Source organism: Leptodactylus fuscus, chromosome 3, assembly GCF_031893055.1.
Source record: "Leptodactylus fuscus isolate aLepFus1 chromosome 3, aLepFus1.hap2, whole genome shotgun sequence".
In the NCBI taxonomy this organism is placed as follows: Eukaryota; Metazoa; Chordata; class Amphibia; order Anura; family Leptodactylidae; genus Leptodactylus; species Leptodactylus fuscus.
In genome coordinates this window covers 42,226,498-42,246,236 of record NC_134267.1, presented here as the reverse complement: position 1 = coordinate 42,246,236, position 19,739 = coordinate 42,226,498, and the positions used below count along the sequence as shown (strand labels likewise).

Below are 19,739 nucleotides of genomic sequence, written 5' to 3'. Positions count from 1 at the left end.
CCGTAAGCTCTTTACACCGGGCACGGATCGGGAAAGCCGACAGTGCGCTGAATTCAGCGCACTGTCAGCTTTCCAGCAGTATATAACACTGCTTGTGCCCAAAAGTGGTGAAAGGTCCTCTTTAAATCCACATTAACAAGCAGTATAGATAGGATCCTTGTTATGGGACAACCCCTTTAAGGGGAGTTGGCCACCACAACAAAACATATCAACTGAGCCCCACAGATAGGTTAGGGTCACCTGAACCAGACAGTGTCTTCTCCTTGTGAATCAGTGCCTCTGTTGTCGAGATGTCACCGTTTTTGTTAATATTCAGTGGAGTTCTTTGGAGCAATAAGGCCTTGCCACTTACCTTTCTGGAGCAATGGCGACACCCTTGGTGCTCCAAAGAGCTCATTTGTATGTTGACAGAAATGGTGAAATTTCAGCAATGGCGGCATGGATTCACAAGGGGAAAACATGATTTGATTCAGGTGACCCTAACCTATCTATCTGTGGAGCTGGGTTTGGGATTCTTTTCAAATAGTGTCTTTCATGTGTCTACACATTATTGGGTATCTCTTTTTGGCTGATATTCCTAGTTATTTTTAAGGCTTCTTAAAGGGGGGTTCCTACTAACAACATTTATGAGGATCATCAGGGGTCCCTGAGTCACCTGTGTGTAAGGAGTAGCGTGCATGCTTGGCCACTGGAGTGTTCACTTCTAAGGGACTGGTGGAAATAACTGGGCACAGTTCTCTGTCAATCCCATAGAAGTGGAACGCATATGTTACACCACTTTACACAGGGGATCCGGGGACAACCATTCTCATGATTATTGGGTGTCCCCGGTATCAGATCTCCAAAAATTAGGTATTTGTCCTGTATCCTGGATTAGATTCATATCATGAAGTGTCCTGTGTATCAGAAATAGCAAGAAAGTTTATGACATGGCCTGTATGGACTGACGAAAACTTGCCAATATATTAGAACTTTTTCCTAGAAAGCTGGACCCTAGAAACCTCATTGTGACATTGGTCCTATACAAGCTTTCTCTTTGTAATAGTTGGATGTACATATTTCATTCGCTGGCAGATAGCTCTTAGCGGTACCAAGGATTTCCCTTATCCTGCCGTATATTAATGCCCTCCTTCGTGATGTGAAGGTCAGTTCACTATCAAACCTTTGGCATGAATATTGAATCCCACTTGTGGTCTCGATGCTCTCCTCTGCACACTGGATTTCCTTCCTTCCATCCTAGCTGAATATACACTCACCGGCCACTTTATTAGGTACACCTGTCCAACTGCTCGTTAACACTGAATTTCTAATCAGTCAATCACATGGCGGCAACTCAGTGCATTTAGGCATGTAGACATGGTCAAGACAATCTCCTGCAGTTCAAACCGAGCATCAGTATGGGGAAGAAAGGTGATTTGAGTGCCTTTGAACGTGGCATGGTTGTTGGTGCCAGAAGGGCTGGTCTGAGTATTTCAGAAACTGCTGATCTACTGGGATTTTCACGCACAACCATCTCTAGGGTTTACAGAGAATGGTCCGAAAAAGAAAAAACATCCAGTGAGCGGCAGTTCTGTGGGCGGAAATGCGTTGTTGATGCCAGAGGTCAGAGGAGAATGGCCAGACTGGTTCGAGCTGATAGAAAGGCAACAGTGACTCAAATAGCCACCCGTTACAACCAAGGTAGCCAGAAGAGCATCTCTGAACGCACAGTACGTAGAACTTTGAGGCAGATGGGCTACAGCAGCAGAAGACCACACCGGGTGCCACTCCTTTCAGCTAAGAACAGGAAACTGAGGCTACAATTTGCACAAGCTCATCGAAATTGGACAATTGAAGATTGGAAAAACGTTGCCTGGTCTGATGAGTCTCGATTTCTGCTGCGACATTCGGATGGTAGGGTCAGAATTTGGCGTCAACAACATGAAAGCATGGATCCATCCTGCCTTGTATCAACGGTTCAGGCTGGTGGAGGTGGTGTCATGGTGTGGGGAATATTTTCTTGGCACTCTTTGGGCCCCTTGGTACCAATTGAGCATCGTTGCAATGCCAAAGCCTACCTGAGTATTGTTACTGACCATGTCCATCCCTTTATGACCACAATGTACCCAACATCTGATGGCTACTTTCAGCAGGATAATGCGCCATGTCATAAAGCTGGAATCATCTCAGACTGGTTTCTTGAACATGACAATGAGTTCACTGTACTCCAATGGCCTCCACAGTCACCAGATCTCAATCCAATAGAGCATCTTTGGGATGTGGTGGAACGGGAGATTCGCATCATGGATGTGCAGCCGACAAATCTGCGGCAACTGTGTGATGCCATCATGTCAATATGGACCAAAATCTCTGAGGAATGCTTCCAGCACCTTGTTGAATCTATGCCACGAAGAATTGAGGCAGTTCTGAAGGCAAAAGGGGGTCCAACCCGTTACTAGCATGGTGTACCTAATAAAGTGGCTGGTGAGTGTATATGTGTGTATGACTTATACTGTAATGCTATCATTAGTTCTCAATGTGGGATTTTTACTGTTTCTTGTTATTTTTTACGTGCTAGCAATATCCAGACAACATTATGAGGATCATTATTGTACAAGAGCATTTGTTCAGCTTCTGAAACATCTCACAAACAATGAACAATCCATTCGCTGTAATGACGCCTTGGTAGACCCTTACCATTATTAGTGGTATGTGTATTATATGACTTAGGTACCATAATGGGTATAAAGTGTGGCATCTTTTTTTATAGCAAAAATAACTTTACACATTAGAAGACTGAAAGCAGACAATTTCCTTCCTGGACTATAATATTAGAAGGACGTCTTTATGGCATGTAATGAATGGTTTAACATGTAGGGTTTTTATGTTTCTTTTACATGCAACATGATTTCCGGGCCTTGTAGAATCCCGCACAATATAATTATAGATAGCGTAGGTCTAGAATGCGGAGGCAATGAAGAGATAGCATTCTCCATCATCTAAGATAACTGGCACTTTCCCACTAATTGGCAATTGGCGCTTTCTACCCGTCTGTACAACAACTTAACTGTTTTGTTTCACGTCTCACACCGCTATGCCAAGACCTTGTCGTAGAATCAGATCTGGACAATACACAACTTTACAGCTACTCAACTATATCCTAAATGTAGGTTATGTAATCGGGTGACGGCTATCAGGGCACGGTGGGAGACGGCAGAAGAACTCGGGCACATAGCCATTGACCTGCAGAATACTTATCTTCCTAAACGCCCTTTAGAAATTGTTCAGATGAGAGATTTTTATGCAAGGTGATTTGGCTGTAAAAGTGTGTATTTAAATTCTTGGAAAATAAGAAAATAATTGAATTTCAGCCTCACTAGCGGGGTCATTACCAAGAAAGGAGATTGAGCGGAATAGATAAGAGAGAAGCAGATACTTGCTGTATTAGTCAAACGCTTGCACAGCATTGCAAAGTGATTCCAGATATATACAGTTGGCACCACAAACAATAGTCCTTCTTCTTACCATGTTGCTGATGTGCTGAGGGCACATAAAGACTTGCATAAATCTGTGATTTTTTTTTTTCTTAGCCCATAATCTGTTTTTATCTCTATTTGATAAGTTTTCTGGAATAAGCAGGGCAGCAGAGGAATCGGTACCATATTCATGGCATAAAGTGAACGTGCTATGGGTATGCAATTGAGTTATCCGCTTACAGCAATGCACCTACCCTATAAAGCGCTCCATTTCCAGCCTACAAGACATAAAGGAGCTGAAGAAAATAGGCTAGCATTAGCTATCATTAGACTGGAGAGCATTATGACTTTGCTGGCTGATACAATATATTGTCCCTGCTCTCGAGAGCTTGCTGCCCAGTCTGGGTCATGTTATTCCCCTGCCAGTTCTGTGAAAATCGGCCTTTTCTCCAAGTGCAGTAATTTAATTTCAGTAGATTGTGTGAAGCAGCGAAGATCAGAAACTTTTCAAAAGGGTTTTGAAATATTGTTTCACACTTCTTATTTAGTTGGGCTTTATAGAAAATGTATTTTTTGCTGGACTGGTGCATTATTTCACTCCAATCTATCGAGGCGGTTTTCCAATTTATTTGGTGGTGGTTTGCTGCTTTTTACCTGATGGCTTGCAAGCTAGAGTTGGGCTCGTAATTGTTTTGTGAAAGCCACCAGAAATGGATTAAATGACTTAACAATAGGACCAGTAAAGCACAAGTGGATGTGTCTTATGTAGATGATGACTCCTTCAATAGATGCCTTCTTTTTACTCGCAGAGTTGATCAATCCTCTCACTCCCATTTCTTTAGTTTGCCGCCTTTATCAGCATTGTATTGGCATGGATGACCTAAGTTACCTGACCTGCAGGCATCTGTAATTTTTAATGGTGGAGTAACTGGTGTATATAGAGAACAAGAGACATTTTGTATGTGAGTAGTCTTATAAAGTACATGGCACAGGACGGACTCTGTATAATGAAGTCTGCTTGCTCTATTGACGCTAGGTTCTCATTAGCGTTCGGGTTTTAGTCCTTTGGGTCTGCATGAGGACCCTGTCTGCTTAAAAAGCAGTTACACGAGGAAACCCAAGGACCCCATAGACTATAGTGGGGTCCGCCGGGTTCTCACAATTTTCATACTGAAAAAAATTTAGGCCAAATCTGGGACAGAGTCTCCTACAAAGACTTGAATGCTAGTGTGAACCTGTCGTGAGAATGGGTGCTCTGTGCAACCTTGTACTGAGCAGCACTCATGACATCAGAGCCGAATGGCCGGCCATGTGTAAGGAGAGAGTCTGAAGGAATGCAACTTGTTTGTCTGGGTTACAATACCTGCTTGTTACTCACATCAAGGTCCACCGCTATTATGCCTAAAGATAAAAGTATACAAACGATAGATAGATATGAGATAGATAGATAGATAGATAGATATGAGGGATGGATGGATGGATAGATAGATAGATAGATAGATAGGAGGGAGATAGATAGATAGATAGATAGATAGATAGATAGATAGATAGAGCCACTGCTTATTAACCTATAGAATGGGGTCCAGTGATATGAGATATTTAGTTATGAGATATTTAGTTATTGTATATCAGATCTTATTGATAATAATTATAAGAATCTCTTAATGTATCCTTAACTATATCCCTAGTGTGTATTTTAAGAAGTTATCAAAATGAAAAGATACTTAGGAATACACTATATGTAATAATGCCGCCATTAAGTCTATAATTGCCTACCCAGCATTTCTACCTCATACTTCATTGGGGGTATTATTAAACCTCAAAGTATATATAGTAAGTACATTATGTTCTTCTTATCTCCTAAAATCCTTGTATTATCTAGTCCCTGACAACCATTTTAACTACATGACTACAACCCAGTAGGATTCCACTTTGGCTCCTTTGCGGTGAGCTAGACAAGCGTGTTTGTCTTTAATGGACCATCATTCAGCAGCTCTTCCATCTGCTGGCTGCTGCCTGCAAAATGCTACTTTCTATAGATAAAGCCTAGCAAACGTTCATTTAGAGCGTGCTGCCCTTCCAGGGCTCGCAGTCATCATCCCGAATTGTCATGAAGCAATTTCCATGCTCATATGTAGCTGCATCAATAATACTTTGTGCAGGTCGGTAAGACGTTGGTGATTATGATTAAGCAATTAATGAATGATTCGCTTTCCAGACGACCATTGACTGGTAATTAATTCTTTGCCTCCAGGTAATTTCATGTTGTGAGAGGATTATTTTCTATTATAACCTAAACTGTTGGTTCTTCCTCATTTGCAGAAAAATATGTTTTTAATGGGTTTAGTTCCAAAGAAACTGTACTGTAATGTAAAGTCGTGTACTTTACAGATATAGCAATCAAAGCCTAGGCTCACCTCAGGTGAACCGAAGGCAGATATGTAATAGGGAATGTATGGTACCACGCTGCTAACATGCTCATGTGCCCAGAAATCCTTCTCTTGATAAGTAAGAACATCCCCATTAGTACGCCAGTAGATATGTGGACAGGGTAGACACCTCTATCACAATAACGTTGGGGTCCATCCTCAACTAACTAACATATACCCGGCTTCACACGGGTATATTTCATTTTTTGTTTGTGTAGTGGCCCTATAAGAATTGCCCAGTTTTGCACTCATGTATTTTGGATGTTTGTCTCTGCCTGTGACTCCTTCTGCATGTTGTTAGTGTCAATGGTTTGCCTGCTCCGGCGTTTCGGCAGCTCTTAAGCTTTCCTGCTGCTGAACTTGTTCCTCACGCCGTGCCTGTGATTGTTCCGGCATCTCAACAGCTCGCTAGGACTCCATATAATGAGTGTGTTGTTGGCATTGATGATCCACCTGCTCCGACGTTTCGGCAGCTGTTAAGCTGGCCTGCCCCACTGAACTTATTCCTCGCGCTGTGCCTGTGATTGTTCCAGCATCAAATCAGCTCGCTGGGACACCATATGATGAGCGTGTTGTTGGCGCCGTTGTTCCCCGTCAGCTCTGTGACTTCTGGCTACTTTCATAGCTGTTGTTTTAGAATTTTGCAACAAATTAGACTTTCTTTTTCTTATACCTACACATAGCAGTCTATATGGACTCACTTAAATTCTTTTCAATGAATGTAGAGAGAGCTGAGGTATTATCTTTACAACACTTGAAAGAGTATAAGCCGAATTTTTCAGCACAGTCTTTGTTCTGAAAATGCCCCCCTCGGCTTATACTCGAGTCAAGCGAAAAAAAAACAAAAAAACTTCTTTTTTTGGGGGGGGGGGGGGGGGACTCTATGTCCAGCTGCAGTTGTAATGTATAGAATCTCCCATAAAATAGTGAGGAAAAAATAGGAAGCTTTAAAAAAAAATATAATACAAAATTAAAGTAAGTAAAGGTTGTAAATCCCTCCTTTCCCTAGAATACATATAAAAGTAGAAAATGACTGTAAAACACATTATACACATTAGGTATCCCTGTGTCTGACAGTGCCCGGTCTACTGAATATAGGGGATCTGCAGTGCTCCTGTTCCATCAGGAAGGGGTTAATAGGCGCACTGCAGATCCCCTATATTCAGCCAGACTGACGCTGGGTTCACACCTGCGTCTGGGGTCTCCGTTCTATGGTTTCCGTCTTCTGCATGGCAGAAGACGGAAACCATAGACCGGGTCCGGCCGTGCGCGGCGGTGAGCGTTTTGCGCTCTCCGCCGCGAAACCGGATTTTTTTATCCGGACACAGAGTACTGCATGTCCGACTCTGTGTCCGGATTATAAAACCCGGTTTCGCGGCGGAGAGCGCAAAACGCTCACTGCCGCGCACGGCCGGACAGCTTTCTCACCCATTCAAATGAATGGGTGAGAGAGTCTCCTGCAGGCTTCCGTCTCCTGCCTCTGTTTTAGGCAGGAAACGGAAACCTAAGTACAGAGACCGGGCCGCAGATGTGAACGAGCCCTGAATTCCAAGTGGGGGAAAAAAAAAACAGTCCTTAAGCTCAGGGAAGGGGCAGACAGACAACCAACACACCCCCTCCCCTTCCCCAGCAACTACTGCACCCAAAAAACTCCGGCCATTTTAATTTTTGAAATTTTCCAGTAGCTGCTGCATTTCCCCCCTCGGCTTATACTCGAGTCAATAAGTTTTCCCAGTTTTTGTGGTAAAATTAGGGGCCTCGGCTTATATTCGGGTCGGCTTATACTCGAGTATATACGGTAAAAGTCTAATATGTTGCATTGTCTTTGTAGATAAAGCGGATTATAAATAGCATTAAGTACGCATACATCCTAATACATCTTTTTACATTACTTATAACTCAGTTCCATTGCATATTGACTTTATTTCAGTATAAATGATTAGACTGCAAGGACTTAATATAAAAATGTGTATAAATAGAATACTATACATTGTACAGTAGACAAGGCTGAGATCCCATGACAACCGAGCAGCATTTAGATGTGAATAGAATGGTGTATATTAGGAAATCATTTACATCACAAGACTTTTTCTGCATCTAAGCTGCCATGTTGTTAGATTTTCACACTTTAGATTTCCTCTAAATTTTGTAAAGGTGTTAATGTTGGCACATGTTTCCTGGAGGAATTGCCTGAGCTGGATAAAGCATTACAACATGAAACATGTCATTGATGTGCGGCAAGATAGTGCCATGTTATTTATTCCAACATTAGCCAATTATTGGAAGATGAAATATAGAGAGCACTCAGTTTCCGGCTCGGCCCACCACCCTTAGATGCAGGCTTTGTTATCATCTCTAAATGTACCTGGAAAGTACTGAACGCTATACCCAAGTCCAAGACTATTACATGCCAGTGTATTATTATGGCGCAAACTTATACAATTTGCAGCAAAAACAAGCTGATATAGATGCTATGTAATACATTTATTAATAATTTTAGAGACGCTTTACAGCTCGCCCAATGAAGGGGTCGGGTGTTTTTTGTAAAGGGCCTGGTCTGTTGGGAATGGCCTAAGATGCACCATCACACTACATTTTTGCACATTTTTTGACACTTACTAAGCTAACCAATCTAAAACTGTGACAAAGGAGTAAATATGTATATCCGCTCACCACCGTACTAGAAATTAGGTGCACTCATTCCAGGGATTTGTCTCTTAATGTATGGAGAAGGAGGAATCTCAAGAATGGTTTACAGACTCATCTCCTTCGATTTCAGACTCCATTATACTCTACAGGGTTCGTATGTAACCACTTTTTAAGTAGATAGGGTTTACGTTTTTCGGGTCCCCAAGCGGAAAACTAGTGTGAACCGACCATAAGTTGTAACACTATCATCTTGTACAAATATCCAAGCTTTATTGAAGAATCATGTTAAAAACAAAGTGGGGCGCACATCCATGAAATCCAGAAAACTGCTGCTTATACCCTGCATCGGGTTACTAGTATGCACTCAGTCCCCACAGTCCCCATTTATTACTTTTGTGAAGGGAAGCTTGGGGGGGTTAGGACTTCCCTGCAGCTGGTTGAACTTGCCAACTACCAACTACTCGAGTCGCAAAGTCGGTCATGTGACCTAAAGTGGGACTATCATCAAGGGAGGCAGAACAACAAGAGTCCTGCCCTCTGCAAAGGGAAGGAACAGGGGATTGCTGTGTATTAGTACTAAAGCTTATCCAGTAGAGTGAATGCACTGGTGACCTTTATAATTCCAGAAAATTAGCTTTTCCGCTGCACATTTTTTTTCTGCAATGTGTGAATGGGTTTAGCCAGAATCTCATTCCCTTTGCAGGTACTGTAAAATACAGCATTTTTTGCTGCACCGTTTTTGCAGCGTGGGGCCCCAGCCTGAAAAGCATATCAATTTATTGATGCTCTCCCTGGCACTTAATATGGGCACCCCCAGCCACGTCCTTGCATTACGTAGGCCCTACATAACCTTTGCTTTGTATAGAAGTACCCAGGGCCAGCCTCAAAATGCATTCTAATTTGTTTATTTCTAATATTTCAGTCCCATTATTTAATAGACTAGAATAAAATGCGTCACCATTTTTACTCATGAAGTAGAAGTAGGACTTGTGCCCTTGCGGTGGGGGCAGCGGTGATTTTCTGCAGCGTGTTTGCTTGTACTGATAGCAGCTATCATTTTGAAGAAAGTGAGATGTGTAAGGAAGATATGATACTTTGATGTCTGCTAGATGTCTTTTATTGAGTGTTCCTTTGGAATATGAGTATTTATATGAATCAAATGCAGTGTGTACTATATTTCAGTTCTGGCGCTGGCACGGATGATCGAGTTATATTGTCAGCTCAATGCAGTGTAAAGTTCTTTATCACGTCTCTAGCTGTCACATCCCAGTAGTTTTATGGAAGTGTCTTTTTCAGGATAGGGCTGCACTGGTGTTCTGATGGTTTAGTGTTACAAAGTATTAACCCAAGAAATGCAGATTTTTATCTTAAGGGCAGTGCTAAATTAAGGGCCTCAATGGCCCGCGGCTGAAAATTATGATAAGTTTGTCTGAACCGTGGCCTTTTTCTTGATTGATTCTGATCTTTCGTGCTCTCAAGTTTTGATGAATTTCACAGAATATTGTCTTAATGATTCTTTCCCACGTAGAACGTATTTCAATTTATTTTTGCCGAGAATGGGTCACAGTTATTGCTGATCAGAATAAATGGCATTTGTCAGGCTAGACACAAGTATGGTATATCATGTATATATAAAGGTGACTTCACAGAATGGAATACATTAATCGTTGCTACTTGACCATATTGGAGATTCATTACATAATACCCTATACGATCAATTTTCTAAAAACCAATAGCTATTTCTCATTGGAGATTGAGCATTATAAGGGGCTATCTGTTTATGCAATGCCAGAACTCATCCTTCCTATCTGGTGACTGCTAACATTATAATATTTCCTTCCTTCTCAATTACTTTGGATTTCACAAGTGGACATTGTGCTCATAGGGTTTTCTTTAGGACATAAATATCGTTGCTCTATTCTGTAGAGATGAGCGAACACTGTTCGGATCAGCTGATCTGAAAAGCACACTCCCATAGAAATGAATGGAAGCACCTGTGACGCCGGCCAAGTCAGTGTCACAGGTGCTTCCATTCATTTCTATGGGAGCGTGCTGTTCGGATCGAGTCTTCAATATGAAATGGAAGGGATCGGACATCAGCAGCAGAGGCGCTTCGGTGAGTCCCCATCAGACTACAATACCAAGCACCACAAATATATAATATATGGAGCTATAAGTAGCTAACAGGGTTTTCTCACTAGGAGACATTGTTTCCTATGCACTTGATGAGGGATGGGTTGTGGATTGGTGAAAGTCTAACCACTAGAATCCCCAGTGAATGGGGCATTTTTGTACCTCGTTGCGAAAGGTCCATTGGTTGCATGTTTTTTGGATTGCTCATACACAGCTCTATTAATATCAAAGGGAACGTGTGGAGTGGTGCCTGTTCTGTTTGACTACTTCTCCATTCATACTGGGGGTCAAAAATTTCCCATTGTCCTGACTGGAGTGGATCTGACTGGTTGGACACCTATGGAACTCCAAGTTATCCCCTATCCTGTGAATAGGGAATAACTTCCCCTAATGGGAAAACTCCTTTAAGAGGCTGTACCACTTATCTAAATCCTGTAGACTCTTCAGACAACTGATCCTTGGGGCTGCTGAATGTTGGACGCCCAGCTATCTGATATTCATGAGCTATGCTAGGGATAGGTTATCACCTTATCAGTATCATAGACTTGGAAAGCACCTTTAGCGGTTCTGATAACTAGAGATGAGCGAGTACTGTTCGGATCAGCCGATCCAAACAGCACGCTCCATAGAAATGAATGGACGTAGCCGGCACGCGGGGGGTTAAGCGGCCGGCCGCCGTCAAAGCGGAAGTACCAGGTGCATCCATTCATTTCTATGGAGCGTGCTGTTCGGATCGGCTGATCCGAACAGTACTTGCTCATCTCTACTGATAACGTTTCATTATTACATACCTTTATGCCTGTGCACTACGATGCCGATTTAATAGTTTTTATTAGTACTTTTGACAATAAAGCTTCCAGAATTACTTCTCCTACTTGTTTAGCATTCCAAGCAGTCTATGAGTCTGTGAGACGGAATAACTGGAGAATTCCTGAGACACTGATAGTAATGTTTTGGTCTTCTAATTGTGACTAAAATATTCCCATCCTATGGGTATGGGAACGACGTCTCCTCTCGAAGGCTCATACTGTTCCTTTCTGTCTGTAATAGTGCAGTCCCAGCTGCAGACACCTCACATGGGAAATCTAACCTAGCTGCTGCAGTCTCACAAAACTGATGCTTTTAATAAGATGTAGCTAATTCTACTACCATCAGGCAGGTCTCCCTACCGGCGTACTGCGGAGATTCATCAACGTATTACTGCAGGGCAACTCCTAAAAAATGTTTACACCCCTATCACCATTCCTGCATGCTTGATGTGAGAATGGGTGTGTTTTATTCTATTATTCACATCCAGCGTTAAAATTTGGTTCAGACATGGTTATTGTTTTACAAAGCATTAATGAACAGATGAAAGCAGATTTCCTTCACAGGCCTTGTTGTTACTGGGGAACCCAAGGTTCTTGGAAAACAGACTGGAAGATACCGGTGTAGTGTGCAGTGCCCAAATATCACAATGCTACTAGGTACAAGACAGTTACCATAAAGCATACTGCCAAATAAATAATCCTGGGAATGTAGCGGGATATACTAGCTCTGCTTTCATAGGTTTGCCTACCAACACTGGAAATGAAGGCACATGCAAGCAGCTGCCAGGTCCTGAGAGACCTTTTTTGAACTGATCGGAGATGCCCAGTGAGACCCATGTACTTTATGTGTCTATAGCCTATGTTCAGAAGTTAGCTCGGTAGAAGCAGTGGTGCGAACCCAAACAGTCAAGTCAGGGACACAAAATGTGCAGCCAACTGGTTTATTTAGAGAAAAAAACAGGAAAATAGATAAACCTTGACTTCAGGCACAAAATGAGCAAAACAAAATACAGACAAAAACAAAATAAAAAAAAACCTGCTCGTCTCAGCAACTAACTCAACAGAGCAGATAACCTAACTATACATGTGGCTTACTTCCAGCCACACGAACAAAACAAGTGCAATATTGTCTTACCGGACTCAGAGTTACAGGACAGAACCATATACCTCCTTTCACCTCATTAACCGGTTAAGGACCGCCGTACGTAAATTTACGGCCTGCGGTCCAGGTACCTAAAGACCGGACTATTGTAAAAATACGTCCTGTCTTTAGGTACCTATTTCACGGGGGGAGGGGTGCGGGGGGGACAGGGGTTAGGTGTTACTAACACCTAACCCCTTCCTCAATAACGTCCAGTCGGAACGGAGTCCGACTGGACGTTTTAACCCTTTCGATCGCGCCGTGAAACATCACGGCGCGATCGAAAGGCATCCGCCAGCAATTGAATCAGATCGGCACCCCCCGCGGCGAGATCGGAGGGTGCCGATAGCAGTAAAAGGTAGTCTGGGGTCTGGCCAGTGACCCCAGACTGCCCGAAGCCCCCACATACCTGGTGATCCTGCCAGGACCTTCTGATGTCAGGCTGTGCGTCTACACAGCCTGACATCCTGCTACGGAATGCCATGTGGGACACCTGCATGCTGTGTCTCACATGGCATTCTATATCAGCAAAGTATTGCTGATTGAAGTGTCCTAAATGGACACATGAAAAAGTAAAAAAAAATGAAAAAAAAAATAAAATGAAGTGTATGAAAAAAATTAATAAAGTTATAAAGCCCAAAAATCCCTTTTTCTCAATAGAAAATGAATTATATAAAAAAAAAAAAACTAAAAAGTAATAAAAACAATGCATATTTGGTATTGTCGCGTCCGTAACAATCTGTACAATAAAACTGAAATAATACTTAATGTACACGGCGAACGCCGGAAAAAAAAAACGGAAAAAACTCGCCGGAAGTAATGATTTTTCGCCATCTCTCCATACAAAATATGCTATAAAAAGTGATCAAAAAGTCATATGCATCCGACAACAGTACCAATAAAAAGCGCAGGTTGTCCCGCAAAAAATAAGCCCTCAACCAACTCTGTCAACCGAAAAATAAAAATGTTACGCCTCTTAGAAGATGCGATGCAAAAAACATTGATTTATGTCCCCAAATGTGTTTTTCCTCTGCAGAACTAGTAACACATAAAAAAATAATATAAATGAGGTATCGCCGTAACCGTACCGACCCGCAGAATAAAGGGAACATGTTACTTATACTGTACGCTGCATGGTGTAAAATTAAAAAAGTAAAATTCAATGCCAGGATTGATTTTTTTTTTTTTTTTTTTTAAATCCAGCAAAAAAGGGTTAATAAAATGTATTCAATAAGATGTAGACACCCAAAAATGGTGTCATTACGAAATGCATCTCATCCCGCAAAGAATAAGCCCTTATATGGCCGCGTCACCAGAAAAATAAAGAAAATATAGCATCTCACAATGTGAAGACAAAAACCCTCAAAAATCGCCAAATTATTAGAACACAACTGGCTGCGTCAGGAAGGGAATATATAAGCTGTGCGAGCGAATGTCAGGGGACATCCCAGATTTACAGCTTATGAGGGAAAAGACACCAGAAGTGACCCCCAGAGTGACTCCCCCAATCATAGGAGCTACGGGGACATAGTAGGGAATTTGGTGTCTGCAATGTCCTCCGCACCGCTTATACATTCCCTCTTCGCCATCCGCTGTGCAGTCACGTCCGGGATACTAATACTCACTACACCCACTGATAAATTCTTTGAGGGGTGCAGTTTTCAAAATGGGGTCACTCCTGGTACCCCATGGAATCCACTTTTCTGGTACCTTACAGGCTCTACAAACATGACATGGCGTCCAGATACCAAACATCTGAATCTGTACTCCAAAAGGCGCATAGCGCTCCTTCCCTTCTGCGCCCTGCTGTGCCCAAACTGCAGTTTATGACACATGTATGACACATGTATGACACTGGTGTACCCCGGATAACGGACATAATGTCATATGTGGGTATAAACTGATATTAGGACACAGCCGGACACAGAAGGGAAGAAGGGTCATTTGGTTTTTGGAGCGCAGACGGTTTGGTTTTTGGATGCCATGACACTTTTGTAGAGCTGAAACGCTAGTAAAGTGGAATCCCCTGATATGAGACGTTATTTTGGAAACTACACCCCTGAAGGATTTCTCCAGGGGTACAGAGAGCATTTTTAACCCCCAAGTGTTGCTATAACTTTATATATATAACTATAACTGTAGTGGATTGTGAGAGGTGAAAATGACCATTTTTCCAGGAATACGTCCTTTCAGTGCGTAATATGTTGTGCCCACCTTGTATCAGAGATGAACGCTCTAAAAGCTGTTGTGCCTGGGATACCCGTTTAACAGTTTTTGGAGTGTCTCTGCTGACATAAGTCGGGCACAACATGTTGCACACTGAAATGGCAAATCTGTAAAATTTTCATTTTTAACTTCTCTATCAGTTGCGATTTCATTTCTGGAAACTAAATAAATGCAACACTCAAGGGTTAAAAATTCTCGCTACACCACTTGATAAATCCCATCAGTGGGGTAGTGTCCAAAATGGGGTGACATGTCTGCGGATTCCACTTTATTGGCAATTCAGGGGCTTTGCAAAAGTGGCATGACGTCCAAAAACCAAACTGTGCTCCAAAAACCAAAATAGCGCTCCTTCCCTTCTGTCACCGGCTGTGTCCAAACAGCCATTTCTACCCACATATGGTATTAAGTCCGTTATCCGGGGTATACCAGTGTCATACATGTGGGCATACACTGCTATTTGGGTACCCAGCAGGGTGCAGATGTGAAGGAGCGATATGTGCTTTTGGAGTGCAGATTTAGATTATTCGTTTTTGGACACCATGTCACATTTGCAGAGACCCTAAAATTGCCCCTACAAAATGGGGTCACTTCTTGGTGAATTCCAGTTTACTGGAACCTCCAGGGCTCTGCAAAAACATCATGGCGCCCAGAGGGTCCCTCTAAATCTGTACCCCAAAAGCTAAAACGCACAGTGGTCCTTCCCTTCTGAGCCCTGCTGTGTGCCCAAGCAGCAGTTTACACCCACATATATAATTTTTTGACCCCCGGGATGGCCCACTTAATAGTTTTAGGAGTGCAGGTCTCTGACAACACAAAGTGGGTGCAACGTATTGGGCACCGAAATGGCATATTTTTAAAAATTTCAATTTTCATTTTGTACATTAATTTTTGGGAAGCATTTTAGGCTCAAAATGATAATACCCCTTGATACATTCCTTGACAGGTGTAGTTTCTAAAATGGGGTCACTTTTGAGGGGTTTCCATTGTATTGATACTTTAGGGGCTCTGCAAATGCGACATGGCCCCTGAAAACTATTCCAGCAACATCTGCCCTCCAAAATCCAAATAGCGTTCTTTCCATTCTGAGCCCCACCATGTACCCATACAGCAGATTATGGCCACATATGGGGTATTGCCGTGTTCAGAAGAAATTGTGTAACAAACTGTGGGGGGCTTTTAATTCTTAAACTATTTACAAAATTAAAACTATGGCGCTAAATGGACGATTTATTGGGAAAAAAAAGTAATTTTTCATTTTCACGTCCCAATGTTAATAAAATCTGTGAAACACCTGTGAGGCCAAAATACTCACTCTACCCCTAGACAAATTCTATGAGGGGTGTAGTTTCCAAAATGGGGTCACTTATAGGGGGTTTCCACTGTATTGGTACTTTAGGGGCTCTGCAAATGCGACATGGGACCTGAAAAATATTCCAGCAAAATCTGCCCTCCAAAAGCCAAATAGCCCTCTTTCCATTCTGAGCCCCGCCATGTTCCCATACAGCAGATTATGACCACATATGGGGCATTTCTGTGTTCAGCAGAATTTGTGTAACGAACTTTATGGAGCTTTTTCTCCTTTATCCTTTTGTGAAAATTAAAAATTTGGGGCTAAATTGACAGTTTGTTGGAAAAAAAGTAATTTTTCATTTTCATGGCCCAATGTTAATAAAATCTGTGAAACAGCTGTAGGGTCAAAATGCTCACTCTACCCTTTAATATGTTCTGTGGGGGGTGTAGTTTCCCAAATGGGGTCACTTTTAGGGGGTTTCCACTGTATTGGTACTCTAGGGGCTCTGCTAATGCGACATGGCACCTAAAATTATTCCAGCAAAATCTGCCATCCAAAAGCCAAATAGCGCTCCTTCCATTCTGAGCCCCGCCATGTTCCCATACAGCAGAATATGGCCACACATGGGGTATTGCCGTGTTCAGGAGAAATTGTTTAACAAACTGTGGGGGGCTTTTACTCCTTTAACCCCTTGTGAAAATGAAAACTTTGGAGATAAAGTGACATTTTAGTAATTTTTCATTTACACATCCCAATGTTAGTAAAATCTGTGAAACAACTGTAGGGTCTAAATGCTGACTATACCCCTTGACGAATTCTGTGAGGGGTGTGGATTCTAAAATGGGGTCACTTTTGGGGGGTTTCCATTGTTTTGGTACTCTAGGGTCTCTGCAAATAAGGCATGGCGCTGAAAATTATTCCAGCAAAATCTGCTGTTCACACACCCAGTGTCGCTCCTTCCCTTCCATGCACTGCTGTGTACCCAAAAATCAGTTTACACCCACATGTGGGGTATTTCTGTGCACGGGAGAAATTGCACAATAAACTGTCAGATGCATTTTCTCCTTTAACCCTTTGTGAATGTGTTAATTTTGGGTCTAAATGAATGTATTAGTGAAAAAAAATGAAATGTCTAAATTTCACTGCCATATTATTTTTATTCTTATGAAATGCTTAAAGGGTTAACAAACATCCCAAATGCTGTTTTGAATAATTTGAGGGGTGCAGTTTTGAAAATGGGGTAATTTATGGGGGTTTCTATTATACAGGCCTTTATAATTACTTTCAGAACTGAAGTGGTCCCTAAAAAATTGGTTTTGAGAATTTTCTTGTAAATCTGGAAAATTGCTGTTACACTTGTAAGCCTTGTGACGTCCAAAATAAATTAAAAGACAATCAAAAGATGATGCCAATATAAAGCAGAGATATGGGAGATAATATTTATTCATGTATTTGGATGGTATGACTATCTGCCTGAAAAGCAGAGAATTTCACATTTTGAAAATTGCAATTTTTTTCAAATTTCCATCAAATTTCCTAGTTTTTTTATAAATAAATGCAAAAATATTGATTAGTGTTTACCACTAACATGAAGTATAATGTGTTACGAGAAAACAATCTCAAATTCATTTGTGTAAGTTAAAGCGTCTCAAAGTTATTGCCATTTAAAGAGACACATGTCAGTTTTGAAAAAAGAGGCCTGGTCTTTAACATACTTTTGGGCCTGGTCCTTAACCGGTTAAACTGCATTGCAATCTTTTTCTGGCCCAGTAATGAGTCCAGGATCTACACCTGGGCTGAGGCCTACTCCAGATCCGCCCTGGACCACACATATGTCAGAAACCTGTGGCTGATATATCTGGACTCCAGCACTATGCCTGTCACCTTCTCACACCTATAAACAGTAGCACGCCAAAAGAATTTCCTTCTGACTTATGATTTGGCTGCATACATTATAATATAATTTTTAATTCAATGTGCAACACACAGTATGCCTTATATCATAAAGCATACAGCTATATAAAGCAAAGCTACAGTGTTTGGGGTGAAAAGAGCCTAAACTAGTTGGCATTTTGCAGTGGTGTAGTTCAGGTAGAGCGCCATTCCTGTTACTGTATAGTCTGATATGTGCACATGGCGTTCTACCTAGTAATCGCCAAAAGTGCTGATCGATATGAACTGAGCAAGACACGTCTGTACTGTGTAATGGTATGGATACAAACACTACTTAAAAGGTCCTATTAGGCGTCCGCCATTCTCAGACTCTTTCCACTTCCAAGCTTTCATCTGAAGCCCTAATGTTCAGAGAGGTAATGAGAATTGCAGCATAATTGCAGTATTATACAGCGTGGCGACAATCGATGTGTAGTTGAGCAACACAGCTCTGCTAAATCCATGCCCTTGAAATATCATAACATAATTGGCGCTCAGAGATTTACAGAGACGCTCTTGTTCGGCCGCGGTCTGTTATTTCATGGGACAAAGTTCTGCACAAAAGTTTGTTTAGTCAAAAAGTTTATTCTCTGAGAAATCTTATGTCCTTTTCAGGAGTTCCCAGAAGAGCGGAGAATCATAATGTTATATTCTTCATCCACCCCAGATTTAACACCCGGCGTATCTCCCCACAGAATAAAGAAAAGCAAGCATGACTCACAAGCTCTATTAATACGCTGTACCCAGCAGCTGCAGAGCATGCACTAAACATTCGTCACTGTGTATCAGGGTGACGCCGCCGACAATTAGCAGAGGATGTTTTTTTAGCAATAGTAAAAATCAATGACACAGGAAAGAAGAATAAAACAATAGACAGAAGTGTTACCCTTATTCCAGGACATGGCGGCACAATGCATACATTGATTGACTTCCTCCTAGAGGAAAACGGGATCACCATTCAATATTCTTTTTCCTGAATTCTGACATTGGGTGGGGTTTTTATATGGCCTAGAGTCATTGCAAAAAAAAAATGCAATGTTGATTTTTTTGTAATATAAAAATCTAGTATTATTAATGTACAGGTTTTATAGTACTGCAAGACCTGAAACTGACTGATAATGTGTAACAATACATCATGAACAGCAAATATTAGCAGTCAGCTCTGTCTCTATCTCTACTATAGATTGCCTGGGCAGATCTGCTTGGTCAGATTTTCTGACATTTCATACTGTTTGCATTGGGTCGTAGGTTATCAGTAGGTGACACCATAATTGGCTGAATTAGCCAACAGACATCTAGTTTCTATGGGTAGGATACAGAAGCCTTCATGTGTATATATATATATATATATATATATATATATATACACACACTCACCGGCCACTTTATTAGGTACACTTGTCCAACTGCTCGTTAACACTTAATTTCTAATCAGTCAATCACATGGCGGCAACTCAGTGCATTTAGGCATGTAGACATGGTCAAGACAATCTCCTGCAGTTCAAACCGAGCATCAGTATGGGGAAGAAAGGTGATTTGAGTGCCTTTGAACGTGGCATGGTTGTTGGTGCCAGAAGGGCTGGTCTGAGTATTTCAGAAACTGCTGATCTACTGGGATTTTCACGCACAACCATCTCTAGGGTTTACAGAGAATGGTCCGAAAAAGAAAAAACA

At 41.7% G+C, this 19,739-nt stretch overlaps 1 protein-coding gene across 1 annotated transcript in view; it reads left to right on the top strand.

The window, feature by feature from the left end:
* The window catches only part of CRIM1 (cysteine rich transmembrane BMP regulator 1), a 530,601-nt gene that overhangs the window by 428,931 nt on the left and 81,931 nt on the right, over nucleotides 1–19,739 (top strand). The gene's annotated exons all lie outside the window — the stretch shown is intronic.